The following is a 22939-nucleotide window of genomic DNA, read 5'->3' on the forward strand; positions in this document are numbered from 1 at the left end:
ACTATAAACTTAAATTAAATAAATAACGACTCCACTGTGTTCACATTTTAAGTTGTGTTGTTTTGTTATCCGATTGGCTAGTTTCGATGTTATTTCCATCATCTTCTGAATTAAAGTAACTGCCAGTGCTATCTTCTGGTTTTCTGTTATGGTGAGATGTCTTCATGATTGTATCGAAAATGTTGTGCGTTCTGAAATTCAATTGAGTGTCGAGGATGTGTTGTATTTTTTTTTTTTTTTGTCTATAAATTTCATATTGTTTTAGAGTATCGAGTTTCTGGTTTTTTGGTTGAATGTGTAGTATTTTCATGTCAGTATCTATTTTGCTATAGTTATGGTTGGAGTTTATGATGTGTTCAGCGTAGGTTGAATTGTTGCGTGGTTTGGTTATGACTGTGATATATTTCTTAAACTTGCTTGAAAGATCTTCCATTCTGTCCAATGTAGAAGTCATTGCAACTATTGCTTGATGCTTTGTATACACCTGTTAGGTTGTATTTGTTTATATGTCTTGTCTGTGTGTTGAGATGTTTTTGTGGTGTGTTCTGTATGAAATGTATGATACATTCTGGTATGTGTTTTTATTTTCTATGTTAGTGTGATGTATTTATTGTGTTCTGGTGTGTGTGTTGCGTTTCTTTGTTTGTGTTTAGTCTTATTTATTATGTTGTCTATATTTTTCTTTATTTTATTGTGGTATTCCACAGAACCCACGATGTACAAGCATGGGTTTAAAACTAGAACGACCGACTGGACATTTTTGTCCCATTCCAAAATTTAAACAAGTCTCCTTCGTCTAATTATTTTCGAGGGAATTTAGGGGTTTCTGACTTAATATTGAAAAAAAGTTGTCCCTCTCGAACGCATAGTTTCTGAAAAAATGTTAGAAATACCTATAACGACCGACGGGACATTTTTGTTCCACATAGAAATTAAGCGCTATTGGTCGTTATACATTAAGTAGCGGTCATCAGTTTTGTCGATTACTTATAATAAGAACATTATTGGTGAATCGTATGTAAAGAATATGACCGTAGCATAGCAAAGCGTGTCGTGTCGTGGAGCTGTGTTGAGAGACAGTGGGGGAGGGGTTTATGGGTCGTTTTGGCGGGTGTCTTGTAACCATTGGTTTAGAGTAAAAACCAAGCATTTACAATGAGCTTCAGCAGAAGACTTCTCGGCCTTATAACAAAGAAGCAAATTCACTGTCGGCACAGAGGTTCAGGCTCCTGAAGGAAAAAACTGGGAAGTAGTCCCTACTAATGCTGTAACAACTTGAAGATTCATACAGTAGAATGTTTTTCGAGACAATACTGGTCCTTCTTCATAAGCAAAAAGACGTGTTATCACTGTACTTGTCTCAAGTGCTTAGAAAACCTCCACGCATTTCTGGATATGCTGTATGTAAGCAGTGCCACTGAATCCAAAGAAATAGAAGTGAATCTTCTCTGGTCAGAAAAATGGGGTATCCCAGCCTGAAATCGGTTCAAAGAAATCATGAGGTTTTTTAGATTTGATTTGAGGTCAGCTTGCTCGGAATGGTCGAAAGAAGATATATAGGTACCTGCAAGGACTATACTCACAATATACATGTGTAAAAATAGTATAATTTAGGCTAACATGTGTCATTTGTATCATACTTTTCAGTATATGTTTACTTATCTGTAGTAAGTTTCAACATGTTATGTAAATCTTTGACTTGACTGTACTTGATTGAAGTAATCAGAAGCCATATTTCTCCAAAACGTATACCAAAATATACTCCTATTACCTACATAAGATATTATGTACGAATTTTAAGTGAAAAGTTTCATTTTATTTAATTTTACATGAAAATATGTCGCAACAGCAACTTTCTGAGATGATTGTACTTGATGTTTAAAATTCTAAAAATGTTATTTGAAATGTTATTTGATGATCATAGAGTCTCTTCCATGCAGAATACCCATTTCGTACATGAAAAGTACCAGTTTCCGGCCCAAGACACATCTGATTACGGACAGGACATTTTTGTCCCGGAGGTCGTATTAGGGTGTTCGCAAAGTCCGGTCTTCCTAGTGTTAATTCATATAATTGAATTATCTTTCAAACATCTTTTCTCGGCCAGGATGCCATGTTTTTGTCGCTCTTGGCGCCCTAATAATTTTTTAATTCAGTTGGTCAATTCCTTCAAAGAATTTATTGTCGATTTTGTGATCAGTTAGAACTTTTTCTTATTTACTACCAAGACAGCCAAAGACTTTTAAAATATCTATTGCAAGTGATTTGACAAAACTTGTGAACCGTTGAATCTGACGAAAATTTGATCGCGAATAAACAGCTTTAGGGACTGTATGTGTGAGTGGGCCTTGCCTTGCGTTTCTACTATGTTCTTTTAAGCAATGGTGTTTTGTCATTTTGATTACAAAATATTAGTAAGTTATTGTCGAGTGTTCTTCCTCTCTATAGTGAGGATATAACAATATTCTTTCAAAATTCTTGTTATTAATCACTGACAGTGCTTGAAATCTCACTCTTAGTCTCTAGGGAATTTCTTGTTACTAATCACTGACAGTGCTTCAAATGTCACGATCAGTCTCTAGGAAATTCTTGTTACAAATCAGTGACAGTGTTTGAAATATTACTATTAGTCTCTAGAAAATACTTGTTACTAATCACTGACAGTGCTTGAAATCTCACTGTCAGTCTCTATTAAATTCTTGTTACAAATCAGTGATAGTGTTTGAAATCTTACTATTAGTCTCTAGAAAATACTTGTTACTAATCACTGACAGTGCTTGAAATCTCACTGTCAGTCTCTATTAAATTCTTGTTACAAATCAGTGATAGTGTTTGAAATCTTACTATTAGTCTCTAGAAAATACTTGTTACTAATCACTGACAGTGCTTGAAATCTCACTGTCAGTCTCTATTAAATTCTTGATACTAATCACTGACAGTGCTTGAAATCTCACTATGAGTCTCTAAGAAATTCTTGTTACTATTTACTGACAATGCTTGAATTCTCACTATCAGCATCTAGGAAATTGTAATAAAACAACTGATTTTTACAGACATGCCTTCTTCCCTAAACAAATGACGATCAGTCGTTTCTTCCGCATGATAACGGAAGTGTGTGAAGTGTGTCACGTTCGGAAGGTCGTGTGCAGACAATAATATCCGGCTGACAAGGGATGTGAGAACCGCTGTCCGGTCATCAGGCAAGTGAATGGGACCACTGACGTAGGGAATCGTGGGAACTACAAGACAGAATGCGGATAGGAACAAAATTCCGGAACTTAGTGAACTACGTGCTAAAGAAATCTACGAGAATAATTTATAATTATTATAGCTTTCAGACAACGAATAGTTAGGAAGATGTCAACTTTACGTGATTAAATGCGTTGGAATTCGAAAATATATTATGTACACGATGGAAAAGAAGTAAAGTAGACCTTATGCAATGAATTCTATATATCTATCGTCTATCTTGCCTTTTTATTTTTACTTTTCTACTCATAATTAATTTTTAGAGCATTAAATATATAACAAAGAATATAAGAAAATTTAAGTCCCGAAAAAATGCAGCCCCGATATGGAGCAACTTAGTGTCTATTTTAGACACGTTATATATATAAAAGAAACAATTGAACGGTCCATTTGTAGGTCCAAGTTATTTTTATATTAGAAGATACGCTGCCATTCTATTACTCGAACATAACATTTCTTCATTGGATTATATAGATAGTAATGAATGAAGCGATATTCATTCTAAGGTTTATATTGAGAAGTTTTTAAAGACGACGTCTTTGATAAATGTTTCATTGAAATAATGTCTCAGTACTGATACATTCTACTCTCCTATCTTAAAAACAAATTAGTGGTTCCTATGTAGGATGCCGAAGTAAGCATTTATCGGCAATCGACATCTAAAATAGCAGCATAATACCCCATTTCTATAAAAGAAACGGTAAGTTTTACTTATAATTTTAGAGATTAATGGAAACATTTTCTCTCATGTTCTCCAAGTACCACGATGAAATAAATTATGCAGTTATTGTAACTTATGTATTTGCAGTTGTTTCTAAAACTGTTAACCTAATATTCAACAGAGAGAAACTCCGTAAATTCTTTTCGGTATCTTTTTTACTGTGTCAATAAGCAATTAAATAAATAAATAAATAAATAAATAAGTAAATAATTAAATATATAAATAAATGAGTGAATAAATGAATAAACAAATAAACACACAAGTAAACAAATAAATTAATAAATTAGTAGGTCTACGTAAGTAAAATAAATAAATATATAAATATCCGTAAAACTTTTCGATCTCAATTGAAGGGTTCACAACCATAATGGGCCAAGCGCCATTTACTAAAACCGTAGAAAACAAGGGTTAAAATTAAGTTATTACCATAATTCAATGGAAAAATATAGCAAGTAATATAAAGTATACGCATTAAAACTAAATGATATGTCAATCTTCATTAAACTATGGTATTCGCTTAATTTTAACTCTTGCTTTCTCCGTTTTTAATAAATGGCACTTGGACCACTATGGCTTTGAACCCTTCAATTATTTTATTCATACTATTTCTAATTTTAGACATTGAATTCCATGTCTATTAATTAGACTCGAAACTACAAATTATACACACACTATTAAATTCTGTTTTTCTTCAATTTCTTCTTCTAGTAGCCGTCTTTGAAGTAGAATATTATTGTAATGCATTTGAAGTGTTGCATCTTTGTAAAATATTAAGAGACCTGGTGCCTGTTGTCTTTAGCTGTTAAATTTCCTGAAGATAGATGGTTGTCGGTACTCATCGTTGATTGACCATTCGTTCGAAATGTGAGTTTTAACGTGTAGAAATGGATGACCAGACCGCTGTGTTCTCTTTTTAATCTGAACATTGCTTATGCTTCTAATTTTCGTAGTTTTCTTCGTGTAACCAGTATTGTAAATTGGGAGTAAATTTTTAACGTCAGGAAACTTTCATCCACATTCTTTCTGGATAGCGCTAAATGACAATAATTGACTAGGAATGGGGCAGCTAGAACTTATTTATTGGAAAATTGGATACTTAAGAGTAGAAAGGTGCTAAGTACCAAAATTTAAAAAAAAAAAAAGTGATATTGTTGTAGAATGTGGAAATTTGCCAACATATCAACAGGGCTAGGCCCATAGATGATTCTAGAGTGCTATTAAGACCACTAAAAAAGATGACAGTGGTGCATAGTTATCAGGGCTTTCTCATAAAAGAGGCGCAATATGCCATTCGTTTTGATTTCCCTCAGTTGTTTATTTGTCGTGTTAATAGTGAAGTTATGACAAAAGACATTATTGATTAATGACTATTCACCGTGGTGTTTTCTATAAACAGGAAGATCAGCGTAAGAAAATCTTATATACAATACAATACGTAGGTAATGTAGGGCTATGAATCATATAGAAACATAATGTATTATCTCTATATGACACAGCTGGTTTGTTTTACACTTTTCATTTACTAGTGTTAGTCCAGAAAATGGGGAAAATAGCTTTATTTTCTAAGTTATATGACCAAGACTATTCAACACTATTAACGTTTCTGTTGGTTCTCTTTACTATCATACCAGTACAACGACGTCAACATAGAACTTGTGAAAATCATTATGAAAGTCGTCGATATTCAGTTCAGAGTGGTGAAGGTGATTTGCTTTCAGTCTGCAAAACCACTTTAATGGAAGTATTTGCATAAATTAACAGATCTGTGGATAATAAATGGGTCATAGTAGCCTACCTATGATATGTTTATGAAACTTAACATCTTTCATGAAATGTGTAGTTTGTTTGTTTCTTAATGTGTTAATTTTAGTAGTATTCATATCATCAAACTATTGATAAAGTTTGGTGAACAGTTGTCGTAATTACTATGAATTCAATTATAAAAAATATATTTTTAAAATTGCTCAATAGTGAAAGTTATTTGTTAATAAAATATTATTCATAAATTTGGCACTTTGCACCTTTCTACTGTTAAGTATCCAATTATTGCGTCTTTATATTACATATTCCTAATTATAACAGAAATGAATAATTTGTTTTTATTATTTTGCCTTACTTAAAGAGAGTTTTAATGCCCTATCTTATCAATGTTAAAACAACTATAGACAGTAAATGCCCCATTATCTCAGAAATTATTGGGTTTAAAAATGTGATTTTTACACGATGTTTGTTCATTTCTCTTGTATACATCGATAATCACTCAATTTTTAAATATTGATTAGAAAAATATATATGGTTTTTAAATTGACCTTTTATTTTTTAAAAGACATTTTCAGAAGTGTTATTTGTTTAAAGATTAAATATATTTTCAAAAAATTTAACTGACGTAAAGTACCAGTTAAAGTTAATGAGTGGCAGCCCAATTGTATGTAGGCAACAAGTTTCGCAAAACTGTCCACAAGTAGCATAGGCCTACAGAGTGGAAGTGAAGCAGATTTTCAGAGCAAATAGCTCATGTTGTATGTAACAAAAAAGTTTAAGACCATATTGGTGGAAAGTTAATAGTTTTCTCAGAAAGAAATGTCTCCCCACCCCCACAAATGTTTAACACTCTCTTAATCGGTAACTATTGCGAGCAGGACCGTGATTTTTATTCACATCGATAGAAAATCTAAGAAAGAATCTTTTATCCCTCTGGCGTATTTCCATAGCGTGGACGGTTTTCGTGTAAATGTAATTTAAAAACCACTAATTTTAAGCCACTGAATGATGCGAGCAGATTGCAATGTCGTAACGAGAGAGGGATGCTCGCGTACAGAGACAGACGTGAATTCGTTGACCTCTTAGGCCTACATCTTTATTACGAGCAGAAAGACGACTATGTTAGCGGCGATGTTGTCAGACTGCTGAATCTTCTAACTTAATTTTCTAATTAACCGTGCATTTGATCACGAAACGTAATAATATAGGTTTTCTATTCCTTTAAGTGTACCCTATCGTTCCTTTCAATTTCCATGGTTATTTCACTTCCACCCTACATACAGACGCTCTTCTTTACTGCACATGCGCAATGCCTGTATCTGGAACTTTGTAAAATTAGGCGGCCCAATTATTTTTTCTTCTGGAACTGTACATCCACAGCATCACAGTACTCTCTGAATTTTGTGGTAAAAATTTTATACAACTATACGTAATAGTTTTTTTAAAAAATGGGGTATGTTTTATGTTGATTTTGATCTAATTTTTAAGATGGATGTTATGTATACCAGCAGTTTTTCACGACTAGGACCTGAGTTTAAACTTCAATTCTTCTGCCGCTATTTATTCTTCTTGTATTTCTTTATATTTTCTTATTATTTTCTCATTTTCCATTTTCTTCCGCCCTTCGCCATATCCATCTGTCTTCTTTCTACTCTTCTTTCACTTTAATCCAAATCAAATTATTCATTCTAATCAATGTCTAATCTTGAGCTAGTTAATTCTTTATTTTGAATATATTTTCATTTACACGCACCATTTCAATAGGATTGGTAAAAAAACTTATAGCCTACATTCCGATAAATCTATCTCCAACACTTTGTCTACCACATATCTTTCAGAATGTGGGAAAAAGGAATTCTCGGTCTTTTTGAAGATGTAATTGAAATGCAACTGAATTTAACTCTCTTCCCACCTGTTAAGAAATCTTCCGGTAAGTCTATTGAAGAGAATTTCACCTCTTGCTATTTGTGTAGATAAATCATAAATTGGTTTAGCCAAGCTTATCAAACAGGGCATGATCTCATCAGAGTGATGATGAATATATCCGACCGACACATCAAGGAATGCGCCGCGACGCTCTGCGTTGTCATCGTTTAGCAGTGAAAGGCAAGAAGAGCGGAGAAAGGCTCCCTCTCTCTGGAATGGATCTCACAATGGTGACGCGCTGTTGTGCAAACCTGATTTTACGAAACTCTGAGAAACTGTACGCGCATAGGTTAGAGCCCAGACCCGCTCGCACAACCAATTGATCAGTGCTTGCGTTCGCAGGTGAGTCCGGTGCCTCCGCAGTCAACCGAGTCCTACGTTGCGCTTACAGTAAACCACGTGTGTACGGCGTCTGCTCCGTATAATACATTAATAACGTTAAACAATTTCGATCCAGCCGATGACAAAGTAAACGGTGCAAGTGTCCAGTGAATCACTCGCTTTAATTTCTGAAGGTAAATACATTCCTGATGTTAATTAACCTAGCAGTAAAATCTATAGCTTTTGCATGAACATTGTAGTAGGTTCAAGATCGAGAAATAAGTAACAGTGTAACAAAAATTAAACTGCTTGTATTATTTCAATATATATTTTAATGTGAAAGACGTGTCTTTTAGTATCTAACTGATGACTTTTCGCTAATCAAATCCATTGAGATTTAGTGGTGCGCCATGCAATTGCTGTAATTAATATTTAGTTAATTCTATTGTACTCATCCTTCATCAAATTAAAGGAAAATTTTAACTCTCTATTAATTTTATGGTAGCTATTTCGTAGATTATAGTCGTAATACAATATCTTATTGTTATATTTCTTCTGCAAATTTAGCTATTTTCCGAGAGTATGCATGCACGATTTTTAAAAGTGGTTACTCCAGTCATTCTTCGAACGTTTTTCTGTTCTCATTTAATTTATTTTGATATTTTAATATGATACATTATTTGTCTATTGTGTGAAGATATTTCAACCAGTGTATTCGATATCAGTTTACTGTTTCTGATGGAATGCATTTTCTAGTATGCTTCGACAACCTTTTTGTAAAATCTCATTTCAACTGCCTTACTTCCGTTACATTATTTTTTGTTGAAAACCGGTTTTATAATCTATAGAGAAGTATTTTTTTCTCTTTCTCTTTTCAGTGTGCGTGTATTTCTTACATATCGATGGCCCAGAACCATACTGTTCCAAGTCCATCTTACTTTTTTTTTTTTTCAGGAGTGCTATTTTAAGCTCCTGACATTCAAAACTTCTTGAAACAATTTGAAATAGCTTCATAGCAACCTTATGGAGAGGAATATTAAACATTTTGTTCGATTCATATATGCAGACAAGAACTGGAATACAATGAAACACAATTTCTTTCGTATAAAAAGTTTGACTTAGAACAGTCTGGATCTCAGCCATCGATATATTAAATTTGTTTAACTCTTGAACTCCGTTGTTACTACTATTGTGAGATGAGATCTGTTAACTTGTCTTATCATTATAATATTTGTGAATATTTTGGTTCTTGTAGGCTCGAATCGTCTGAAAGATTTTAATTCACTTACATTTCTATAGGTCACTTCGAACTACGAAATATTTTCATAGTTCCTGAACAATATCTGAAATATTATATTAATTTTAATTGTCTCATAAATATTACCCCTCATCATCTACATTTGAGGATTAGACTCTACTTATTCGTTATGCTTTCTCTTTCGTGAGAATCTAATACCAACACTGGACAAGTGGACATTGATGAGTAACGGGACTCCTTGTTTTAGTGTTGTCATCACTACGACTTGAAACAACACAGAGCAAACATACACATCAGAAATAGTTGGTAACCGATAAATTGATTAAGAGATAAATTGATTACTAGCTTTCAGTCACTTGATTCTAAATACTAAATCAGAAAATTTGTAGACAAAATACTCATTATAGATCATTTTAGGAGGAAGATACAGAGTAAGCTTACATAGAATGCCTCGTCTCGCTGCGCATATTAGAAAGGGGCAAAACAAGTGACATAAAATAACGTTAGAATTAAATATTAGTCAGTATCAAAAATGGATACTTAACCAAGAAACTGTATTTCCCAAGTTTGTGTTTGATCGACTCGACAAGAATAAAATTATCATTGAACTTCGTAATAAAACAATTTTTATCGGGGCATGGAAAGTTCGGAAGCTATTTTCAGAGATTTCAAATTATAATAGAGGAAAGATACAAGTGTGTAGCCTATCCGAAGAAACGTTAAAAACTCTTGAACACGTTTTGTTTGACAGTGAAGTGTTCGAACGCAGAAGATTTGCATTGATATCACACCCCTCAGAATGTAATATTGTTTATGACTGTGCTCTGTGTCAATTATTTTGCAAACCATGTTGCTACAATGTATGTTTAGTCAACAGTACGTAGACACCAATAAGACAGCATTCATGAGGCAACTAAGCCAGCAGGTAATGGGTAGGGTAGCTAGTTTCCTTTCATTCTGGCTGTTACGCAGACTACGTTAATATTTTACTATTAATTTTTGTAAGATTGTAAATATTTGTTTTTATATTGGTCAGTCTTTGAGTTTTTGAACAATAAATGCTTCTATAATTAATACTGTATACATTATTTTTTTTTTCATAATGTAGGTACTAATTAAGCTAGGTATTGTATACATAGCCTTTTCTTTTACGTATGTACGAAACTATAACTCTAACAAAGTTGAAGTATGGTTTCTATATATCTGGAGATTCAACAACAACAAAAACAATAATAATAATAATAATAATAATAATAATAATAATAATAATAATAAATCTCAATTTTTTGTTCGGATTCTAATATGATTCTGTTGGATTTATAACCGAGAGAACTATCACTTGATCCACAGCGGATACAATTATCTATAATATTAGATTATGAAATAATTCTTTTCTGCTTCTTAGCCTGAAGAAGAATTATTCCATATTCAACGCCGAGAAAGCTTCAACTCCTACAATATTCGATTAAGTTTTAAACATTTTATCTGCATAGCATGAAATAGGCCGGCCGAGGTGTACGTAACAGAAAAGATATACGGTATTTATATGCCACCAAACGTACTGTTGCATTTCATTTGTTATTATGATGTCTTTGGTGAAGGCTAGGCGTCATGCTATCTCTAAATCGGAGGAAACCCAATGTAATATTTTCGTAATAGAAGAGTAATCAGTTCTGGTAAAAATTCTCATATGAATTTAGACGAAGGTGTTTCTCAGTCTCTCAATACAGTAGTCTTTAATAAAAACAAATATGTACAACTTATTAGCCATTTCTTATTTATTGTGGAGGCCTGGCTCGCGACCTCGCAGAGCGACGGTGATGTGGGGTAATGGTGGTTATTCTCTCATTATGCATTCTACTCAGTAAATCCCTAAGCTTCTCAGAAAAGAAACGAAAGCTCTTCGACTTCTCCCTAATAGCAGACACTTTGATTGTTCATCTAGGTGTAATGTGTCGAAACTATGTGTTATTTTGTGATCATATATGTTTTCCATGGACTATGGTGAATCAACTTTACATCAGATTTTAGAATTCATATTCTGTAAGTTCCAATAAGTCAAATATCAACAAATAAAAACAGATAATATTTAGTCATATTATTTATTTTAATGTAAAATACTATGGTAATTACTTTACATTATATTATTAACATTGTGAACGTTTTCGCCAAATCTTGGCATCTTCAGACATAAATAGTCGATATCTTACGAAAACATTGGAATGCATATTAAAATGTGTTAAATAATGCAAGGAATGTTGTAGTTAAAAAGTTAAAAACATGAAATAGATAAAAAGAAGTTAAAAACATGAAATAGATTAATAGAAGTTAAAAACATGAAATAGATTAAAAGACGTTAAAACATGAAATAGATAAAAAGAAGTTAAAACATGAAAGAGATAAAAAGAAGTTGAAACATGAAATAGATAAAAAGAAGTTAAAACATGAAATAGATAAAAAGAAGTTAAAACATAAAATAGATAAAAAGAAGTTAAAACATGAAATAGATAAAAAGAAGTTAAAACATGAAATAGATAAAAAAAAGAGTCAGTGATCATATTTACATTTAAGTAATCAACTTTCGTGTGGTCAGCTGCAATGTTTTCTATAGTTTCTTTTCTTCATTTATACATTGCAATAATAATTTTAAAGTACTTACGTACATTGTACAGTACAGTATATTGAATTCAATCAATATTCTACATTGGTTTGCACTAACTTGTACAATGATTTATCGTGCATAATAACAGGTCATTTCATTATTATTTGATATCTATTTGAAGCTTCCTGTTTGTTCTTTTCTTTTTATATTTTGTATACCAGTCATAAGATAATATATGAAAATCAACTTCAATTTTTCCATTTTGAATCTTGGGTACACTACTTTTAACACTTGAATATAAGTAATTGATTAACTAGCGGACTTACTTGTGTTAATTATGTAAGTCTGTGCGGCTTACAGCTGTTTCGGTGCTTCATCACACCATCCTCAGAGCCAATTTTCCCTTTAGGTATTAGGCCTATTTGGTTAATTTTATCATATTGCATTATTTATGTTTTTTATCAATTTGCTAAAATATAGGCCTAATATATTTCAATTGCCCCATTCTTTCGTTACAGCGCTATTTCAACACATCATATCAAAGTTTTTTTTAATCTTTTTATTATATAATTTTAGCCAATTACATCTGTAAAATATGCATATTTAACAAGATAATTCCTTATAACAACTTCTTACATCTACAAAATTATTTTGCTATATTGCTCTGAAATACAATTTCTCGAGTTACAGCAATTATGCACACAGATCGCCAAATATTTGCACTGGTTTTAGTTAAATTTGCATAATATATAAAATATGTAGTGACGTCATATGTATCATTGTTTTTATCTTTTTATCTATTTCACGCTTTTAAATTTTTAACTGCAACATTTCTTGCATTATTTAATACATTTTAATATGTATTCCAATGCTTTCATAAGATATCGACTATTTATGTCTGAAGATGCCAAGATTTGGCGAAAACGTTCACAATCTTAATAATATAATGTAATTACCATAGTATTTTACATTAAAATAAGTCATATGACTGAATATTATCTGTTTTTATTTGTTTACATCAAATTGCTGGTGATTAATGAAGAAATGGTAGAATTTCGGCTGGAGGACAGGAAAGCATACCACAAAACTGTACTTATCTACCACAAATCCCATTTCGACTTCCCATGATTTTAATAACCAGGATTTTCTACGTAAGAGGCACTCTAGGTGTTCGGATAACTGTGCTTCAAGTTATATAGACAAAGCTACAAATACATATTTCATTGAATCCATTCTTTGGTTTAGTAGAAAGGCTGCATACAACAGGTGCATGCAAGGTTGTGTGTCGATATCAGAGAAGCATGTTATGATAATGACGTAAGTATTGATCTCTCTAGAATCTAGTTCGTGAATTGCAAGCGTCTGCCCTATTTTTTAACACGACACTTTCACAGGTGGGCGTTTCTGCAGCAAGACGTCTCAGAAACCAGCTTCTCTGTGGGCCAGTTCGATCAATCAATCAGTGCGCTTTTACGAACGACTCTCGCGTGAATCCGTTACAGACAAGTGTTTTCACACTTGACGATGACCTATCCTCCACTTCAGCGTCCATTATGTACTTGGGAAAAGCTCTCGAGTTACTTGCGTATCAATTCGCGCAAGACCGCCCCAGGCTTGCTTCAGCAACTTCCTATATGTTGGGGTATTAGATAATAATAGTACACGCTGTCTTCAGTATAATTTAATAACATACATTACTTAAATAACTTTTTTTTAATAAACGACCATAGTATATGAAACGACTAGGATACAGTATTGATGTTACATAGTTACATGATGTCTATATTAAGTTGAAATACGGTATTGCTCTGATTCTATATCATGAGAATTCAGGCGTGTATTCGTCTAACGTCTGCTCTGAAAATTGTCCCTTCAAAGTATCGAACGCCTTCAAAACTTATAATAATAATAATAATAATAATAATAATAATAATAATAATAATAATAATAATAATAATAATAATAATAATAATAATAATAAAGTTGTTTTAGTTGCCCTACCAAATGTAGATTAGTCATATGTCTGACGACTATATATAAAAATAACATCGGAGTTCAGTATTAGGCAAATTATGTGATAGTTCTACGGCCAGCGCGTCCATAGAGCAGGGTTTCAATATTATTTTTAGCATTGTTTCTTACTTTTCATAACGATACTGTTGGTTGATCAATAAGCAGAAATGAATTACAAATATATGTATTATTATATGAGGACCGACTATTTGCTTATCTAAGTACAATATAGTGTTAAGTACTATAGTACATTTATTAAAAGATGATTAACGTTTTCGGCATTATGATGCCATCTTCAGATCCGTAGTTGCACACAAAGTTGATCATCACAAATACAAGGTTATTTCCAAAATCAATGAGTAATGCAAAATTTACAATATGTAATAAATTTAATGTAAATTGCCAATGTTAAAATTACAAAAGACGTGATTGGTAGCATTATAATGCGGGTTTCAGATAATGATTTTGGAAAGAACCTTGTATTTGTGATGATAAATTTTGTGTGTAACTACGGATCTGAAGATGGCATCATAATGCCGAAAACGTTAGTCATTTTTTAATAAATGTACTATATTGCACTTAGATAAGCAAATAGGCAGTCCTCATATAATAATACATATATTTATAATTGTTTCTTACGTTAAATAATTCCTAAATAACCACTAAATGCTCACCAACTCGTTAATTTACGTATTTAGTCGCAAGCTGATTCACTCTCACTGAATCTCTCGCATTGAGACATTCTTACTCTTAGGCCTACTTAATTACTCATTCGCTAACTCTCTTACATAGTCACTGCCTCACATTCACTAACTTATTAGTGAATCCCCCTTATTCATTCGCTTACTGAAATTATTCTCAGTCTCTCGCTGACGCCATTTTAGTCATTCACAATTTCAGGCTTAGTCACTTACTGAATCATTCGCGAGCGGTCACTTACTGAATCACTCACACAATCAATCATTGTATCTTTCACAATACTAGTCATTCACTATGCAACTCGCCCATTCACTCTCAGTCAGTCAGTTACGTACATCTCCGACTCTCATTCTGACCCACCGTTACTCAGTCATTTATTGACTTTCGCTCACTTAGTTTCTTACTGACTCACTCTCACAGTCAGTCACTCACGTAGTCATTCCCTGAATCACACTCATTCACTGTATGTCATTCAGTTTATGTGCATTTACTCAATCTCTGTTACTTATGATTCACACTGTCTAAATTAATCAGTCAGTCGAAACTTATCCTTCATTGTGCGTTACTCAAATTGTTACAGATTCAACTTGTCACTTACTGACTCACTCTTACTTAGTCACTCACGCAGTCATTCTCTGAATCTGACTCACTATAAGTAACTCATTTTCTGTCCATTGCATCAATCTCTGTCACTTACTAATTCACACTGTTAATTAGTCAACCACTGAAACTCATTGACTTTGCAATACTCATATTCTGTCCACAGACTCAACCTTTGTCATTTACTGATTCACTCTCAGTCACTAATTCAGTTATTCCCTGAATCTCACTCATTTACTAGACGTCATTCAGTTTGTGTCCATTGGCTCAATCTTTGCCACTTACTGACTCACACTCTCTTACTTAATCAGTCAATCCCTGAAACTCATTCACTGTGTTACTCATTTTGTGTCCACTGACTCAACCTCTCATACTGACTCAGACTCACCTAGTCAGTAACTCACTAAGTCATTCTCCGCATAATACTCATGCATTATAAGACATTCAACTTGTGTCCACTGAGTCGATTACTGTCATTTACTGAATCTCACTCTCTTAATTAATCATCATTCAGTCACTGAAACTCACTCATTCATTATACGTCATTATTCATTGTGTCCACTGACTCAAACTCTGTCTGTTACTGACTCATCCTCATCTAGTCAGTCACTCAGTCCTTAAATCATTCCTTGAATCTCACTCACTACCATACGTCATTCTGTTTTTGTCCACTGACTCAACCTCTATCACTTACCTGGCTAACTCTCATCCATCCAGTCAGTCAGTCATTTCCTGAATCTCACTCATTCACTAACCACTGACTTAAACTCCATCACTTACTCACTCATTCTTACCCAGTCAGTCAATCCCTGAATCTGAGTCACTATACGTCACTCAGTTTGTGTCTATTCATTCAGTTTCTTTACTAACTTACACTCTCCCAATTAACCACTCGCATACTCAGGTACTCACTCACAAGCCCTCTTTGTTTAGTAGCTTATATTCTCTGTAATTGATTTTCATTGTTACTCATTTAGACATTCGTTCACTGACTGACCGAGTGTCTCAACCATTCACTCACCCACTTCACTATTTCATCGTTCCATTACTCTGTTACACATACATGCTTAAAGAATATAATACACATTTTTGGAACTTGTTTGAGATCTTCGCCAATTATTTCACTGTACTATTTCCCGAACTATTATGTGATATATTGCGTGGGTTGCTCCTGTAGAAAGTAGGAATCTAGCACGAATGTCCGAACTCTACACCTGAACCCCACTTTCCTTTTACTTGTCCATCAGTCCTCAATGAGGTAGGATTTAGTTACTAATTTATTCCAAAGCTTCTGGCGCCAAGGTACACAAACCCAGTTCAGAGCCTTGTACGAGTAGTAATCACAAAATAATTACTGTTATTTCGCATCAAATGCGTAGACATGGCTGGCCTCGTCTTGGCAAATTATGGGTTTGTTTCAGTGGTGACAGTGAACAGCTTGTATGTATGGAGGTCTAAATTATAACTCTTCATAATATCACAAATTGAAGACTCATAAATCTCGATAAAATTGTATTTAATATTTATTTAAAGCATACATTGTAACATTACGTTATAGATTTTCATTGAAATTACTTATATTGTACGTTCGCTCAGAGAGAAACCATGAAAAGAGGTGCAATAAGTAAGCTACCGAAGCAGTGGTTGTTGTTACTCGACACGCGACCAAGGAAGCAGCGTTGCAACATCTACTCATTATTATTATTATTATTATTATTATTATTATTATTATTGATTACATGGTGAAAAAATAATGATGAAATTGTCACGAAATTACTATCACATTGTTAATTGCAAGTACTATATTTTATGCATTTTTCACTAAAAATGTTGAAACTTTTCACTAAAAACTGATCCTGATAATAATGGAGTAGTAAAAGTTACCTTTTATCCATAACATAAGTTGAGTGTCTGAGGTCATAAGTAGCCTATCATATCAAATTATCTACAGAGCCACAGAAACTCAAACAATAATTATGGAATATTGTTATATTAATTTTTGGGACAAAATAAGTGACGAAATAGGTCTGAATTTACGGGAAAGCAATTTTAGTGCCAATAAATACTAAGTGATGGTTATTTATAAGGTAATGCAATCTACAGAGTGTCAAAAAGTTCGTTTACAACGTTTCATGGATTATTGAGGAGGAGAAAACGAACATCGTTTTATGTCAAAAAAAAAAAAAACCTCTCAGACTTCTCATTTCATCGCTACGAGTTCATAAGTGGTGTGAAGAGATTGTGCTCAGACTCTCTTACCCGAATGCAGTGATGTGAAAAAATGTTGTTCAGAGATGTGGTTCAAACTCCCTTCCGTTTAACCGAATGCATAATTGATTTCTACGTAATGCGGACTTTCTTATAGGCTACGCTTAAAAATGTTAGGAGTATGTCGAATAATCGCTGCAGCTTCAACAATGCGAGCAACCAGCTCTTGTGCCGTATTTATCGGCGTGTCGTAAAGCAGATATTTCATGTCCCCCACACAAAGATATTCATAGTGTTTAGATCGGGAGATCTAGATGACCGTGATACTGCTAGCATAACTTACTTTTCTTAGCAATCCACTCACTGCGTTTGTAACGCGATTCGCCTTGCAACGTGTTGCAGACAAAACAGTCAAAACCGAATTAACTGATAAGTGGTCTGACGGAAGCCAAGCACCTACCCTATCAGGACACCTACTGGTAAAATGGTGCATGTGCCAAATTTTTGTCACATAATTTTTTTTTTACTTCCTCTATCATCCCTGAAACATTGTACTGTAAACTAACTTTTCTGACACTCTGTATACACAATACCGGTACTTCTATGTTGGGCGATAAAATCTTTACTTCTCTATCGGAAATGAAATCCAGATCTGTTGGAATTGCAGCTACAAACACTATCATACTTACGGGACATCTTAAGCGGAGATTTGTATAATTAGGCTAATATAATTAGAATCATATAACTGTTGATACGAGATACGCGTGCCAGGTTGTCACACAGAGTGTTTTGCTTTCCTTAACATGTCCCTGATGTATAATTAGTATACAGATCTTGCATCTGGCGATAGACGGATGAGTGTGGAGTGAAATCAGACATCTGATTCGGCCTTCACGGTTACCGATTTCACACACTGAAGAGACAACAGCACGGTATGTTTAATGGGCTTAATGTTTTATCTACTGGGAGAGATTTGCCACCTGCCGAGTAACAGGCGCAAATGTTCCTAATGATTAGGGTTCACAGCATTGAAATCTTGACAGATTTCTCTTGAATTTGTCTCTGACAGGAGGCAAGCGCTGCTATGGAACGCGAGAGGTGATTTACCGGAAGCCAGTCGTTCAACTCTTCTAGCTGTAATTAATTACTACCACGCGAATAATAGAGTTGTATGTAACCCGTCGATTCAATTATTGTTTTCGTTTGCATCCTTGATTTCAGATTCATTTCGCGTATTACCAAAGTCAATTTAGTACTGTTAATATTATATTGTAGCAATAATAATAATAATAATAATAATAATAATAATAATAATAATAATAATAATAATAATCAAGGCTAGGATTTCTATGTAAATGCTTTTTTTCTATTATCTACAGTTAAAATTCCATCATATGTTTATGAATAATGTAGTTATTTGGAATGATTTAATCCATTTTATTTGCCATATTCCCGGGTATAGAATATATTGTTATATACTTGAGGAAAACAAACGTGTCTTTACATAATATAACATGTTATTTTAAATATGTTCCATATTTTATGGTCTAAAAGTTATTCTTGTCAGAAAGTCATTTCACGATATCAGTGTTACGGGATTGATGTTTGGAGCAAGAGGAACGATACCTAACTTCTCTTCTCAATTCTGTAAGACCCAAGGACTGCACAAATCTTTTCTGAATGAACTGGCCCTCCTCATAATTAGAGAGTCAGTCAAACTTCTACGGAACCACTTATATGGACTCTAATTCAGTGTACTGAAAAAACTGACACACCATTATCATTTTTATTTCTCTTACTAGCCGTACCCGTGCGCTCCGCTGCACCAGTTAGAAATAAATATATAGTAATTACATAATTAAAATAGGACATTTGATCCAGGGAACATTCGTGTTTGATAGAAGGCTAAATCGTTTAATATGTTGTTTAATTTAAATTGCATTAAAAAAATTAAAATGCGATCATTTTGATCCAGAGACCACTCATTTGGCCATAAAAATTATTTTAAGAAATACAGGAAACGAACGCCTATCAAGTTTTCTGTGCATAAGAAGCTATTTTAATCTTACCTGTCCTCGATTCACTCAGAAGTTACTGTAATAACATTATAGCATTATGTCCATCTAGAGAAACTACACTTTCCAATGGTGAAATAATAATTAATTATACAAATCGGTTAATTTAGCTTCCGATATTACTTCATACAAACACAGAAACATTCTCTGTAGGCTATCTTTCATAGCTTTCGATTGCTGATGTCCAAGGCCCCTTATAGACCAAGTCATTTGTTTTTTATTCCGTTACACGGCCTTAGATGGCAGTTATTTTAATTTTAAAACTCATTTATCTCATTAAATATGAGTCCTATCAAAATTTTTCAAAGAATAAAACTTATCGCAAATGATTTTTAAAGAAACGTTTGTTATGTAACATTTTTCACAAAACTCAATAATAAGCGAGATATTTCGATTTATTTAATTCAGGGCCCCTTATAACCCACCTTTTAAATAATGTATTTTGAGTGCCATATAGCCTAAAATCTAAGTTACAACGAACTTAATTTATATTCCAATTTTCATCGAAATCCGTACAGCCGTTATCGCGTGAAAAGGTAACATACAGACAGACAGACAGACAGGCAGACATACAAACAAAAATTTCAAAAAGCGATTTTCGGTTTCAGGGCGGTTAATTATATATGTTAGGACCAATTATTTTTGGAAAATCGAAAATTACCAGAAAAATTTCGGCTACAGATTTATTATTAGTATAGATTATCTTTCATTGCTTCTTTACTTGTAACTTTTTTTATTCTGTAAACTGCCATTATTTGTTTGTTTGTGTGTGTACTTGTTTACTTTTTTTCTTACTCTGTTATCTTTCATCTATTTGTTCTTGTATTGTTTTGTATGCTTTGTCTAATGGCAGCCTCTAATTTGAGGAAGCTCAATAATATATATATATATATATATATATATATATATATATATATATATATATATATATATATATATTTCAAAGCTGGATTCTGGTATTCTGGGAGTTTGAAGTTGCGACCCTCTCAACGAGAGCTCGGCACTTTAATACAGACACAATATAACATTTTATTTTTTAAATACGTTCGATATTTTGTAGTTTCAAAATTATTCTTGTCAGAAAATCATTTCAATTTTTGTTTTACAAGTATCAGTATTTCAAAGCTGGATTGTGGTATTCTGGGGGTTTGCAGTTGCTACCCTCTGAACGAGAGCTGGGCTCCTGAAAATAATATGCAATTATTTAAAGAGAAATTCATATTTACTGAATGTGAAATTCTTACTAAAGAGAAATTCATATTTACTGAATGTGAAATTCTTACTGTGTATAACTAGATTAGTCAAGCGTATTCCCTACACGTTGCGAATAATGTGACAGTTACAAATTGGCAACAATCAATCTATGATTGTCGCCTGGTCAAGTCCAGGGGTATTTAGATTTAAGAGTCTGGCTGTAACAATCAATCTACGATTGTCGTCTGTTCAACTTCATTTAGCATTGCTAGAGGGGTGTTCAGGATTAAGAGTTTAGCTGTAACATGTTCTGCCCGTAGTTCACGTGTCATCAACAGTCGTGTATTATCTCTGAGTGCGTCTTCAGTGTGGTTTATATATTCCTTCATTCGAAGTGTTAAACATTTAAAATATTTCCAGAACGCACGTCATCTGCAAAATCACAAACTTATGTAAGTGTGAAAGGTCTTTTATAATTATAAAAATCTAATACAATACAGAATATATTGTTTACATTATTTTGCACCATTTTTTATAAAATGTTAACCCATATTTTACTCCATATTTTGAAAACAAAATTAAATACATGTAACATACATATTTATATATTTTTGTTAAAGGTAAATCCTAACCCTAATAATAATTTCCAAAAAATAAATCGTTACTTTAATGAATAGGAGTTTCTTCCATTTCAACTTTAATGTTTCTCTAGCTTCAATGTTATAGTTCATTAAACCTTCTTGTCGGCTGTATTAAAACAGTTGTAGTAGTAGTAGTAGTAGTGGTGGTGGTGGTGGTGGTTGTGGTGATCCCTCTTCATGTAATGATAATATGGATGCAAACTTTGAAACTTCTTACATTCTTTATGCAAACAGCCATGGGAAACGTGCAATTCAAACCCCTTAAGCAAGGGCCACTGAGGTGCGGAAATAAATCTATACTTTTCTGGTTCCAAGCGACCCTGGAGCTGCTTCTGTTGGTGTGGAAATCTCATCCGCTAGTCATTTATTTTGTCTATGAATAACTTCCGAGAGTTCGGAAAGAATCACAGACCACACTTTGTGACAACTTTGCACAAGTTGTACACAAGGTAACGTCGGAACCGGCAACTGCAATCGGCAAAGTGAGAGTGGATTGATCTTCTAAGAACGGCAATGCAAAGTGCAGTATACATAAAAAGAGAGATTTTTAAACAACTTTCGAAGATATTTGTAGGTCTCTTTTCTCTGGAAATGAGAGTAGTGCAACAAATAAATATGTAAATGGATCGAACTCCTACGCAACAAGATTCTGCCTTGAAACCTCAGGCATCCGACGATCTGAATTGATGCGATCTATACTACTCCATCACTAGAGGCCGGATTTTAATGTACTAGTAATAATAATAATAATAATAATAATAATAATAATAATGACAATGTTTCATTTAACCTGGCAGAGTTAGAGATCATACGGCTTTCTCTGATATTCAGTGCAATAGCCTATCATATGAAACATTGACAAGTAGATAAGAATACTTTTTTGCAAAGAAATGTGGCAGAGCCTACTTTGATTTCAAAGGGAGTTCACAGTAGGAAACACTTCCTGCAAGTCTACAGTTCTTGTGACCTTTTGTGACACATTAACTGTCTGTGCGTGATTCGCAGTTAATTCCATGTCTAACATGAAGTTATTTTCTTTAATTTATGTTCTCTTTGAAAATCAATTCGTTATTTGAAATGACTTGATCATTATTTACAATAGTGAGAGGGAATAAATAACCGAAACTTGTGCTTGCCATTTTCAATGTAACTGTGAAGACATGAATGAAATATAATGTCCTCCTATCATGCCAATGTTTTATGATACATTTTCCCCTTTATTTTTATACATATTTCTCCAATGAAATAGCTATGTTATTCATCATAAAAAAGAAAGAAACGGAGGAACTTCTGTTTCCAAGTTACAGTTGAATTACGTTAAGTTATGTAGTGTAAAAGTTTGGTAATACTGTGATAGAGTAATATTGTGATAGTTCTTTTATAGAATTTATTATAATTTTACTGAGCGAGAGAAGGACCGATTTTGTGCAGCAACTTGTCCACAAACATTCCCTTAATACTTTGGGGCAAAAAACCGATCTTCCTCTCGATCAGTAAAATTGTAATAAATTCTAAAAGATAACTATCACAATATTACCAATCTTTACTCTATTTGCATATGCTTACTGCTTGCCGATTTGAAGTCTTATCTGTAGATGACGTCACAGCGGACTACGTAACAGTTTTCTGAAATATAGCAACGCTTTATTAATAAATTGTATCAAAACTCTT

At 33.3% G+C, this 22939-nt stretch overlaps 1 protein-coding gene across 2 annotated transcripts in view; it reads left to right on the top strand.

Annotated features, from left to right (window-relative positions):
* LOC138705162 (uncharacterized) overlaps positions 1–22939 on the top strand; it is a 265170-nt gene that overhangs the window by 137311 nt on the left and 104920 nt on the right. Inside the window, exon 1 of one of the 2 annotated variants that reach the window (XM_069833829.1) lies at positions 7976–8172. The exons of the other annotated variant lie outside the window; for it this stretch is intronic. The gene's annotated coding sequence lies outside the window, so the exon portion shown is untranslated. Of the gene's footprint in view, positions 1–7975; positions 8173–22939 lie in introns of those variants that run through there. 2 annotated transcript variants of the gene reach the window in all.

Source organism: Periplaneta americana, chromosome 8 (genome assembly GCF_040183065.1).
Source record: "Periplaneta americana isolate PAMFEO1 chromosome 8, P.americana_PAMFEO1_priV1, whole genome shotgun sequence".
Lineage (NCBI taxonomy): Eukaryota > Metazoa > Arthropoda > Insecta > Blattodea > Blattidae > Periplaneta > Periplaneta americana.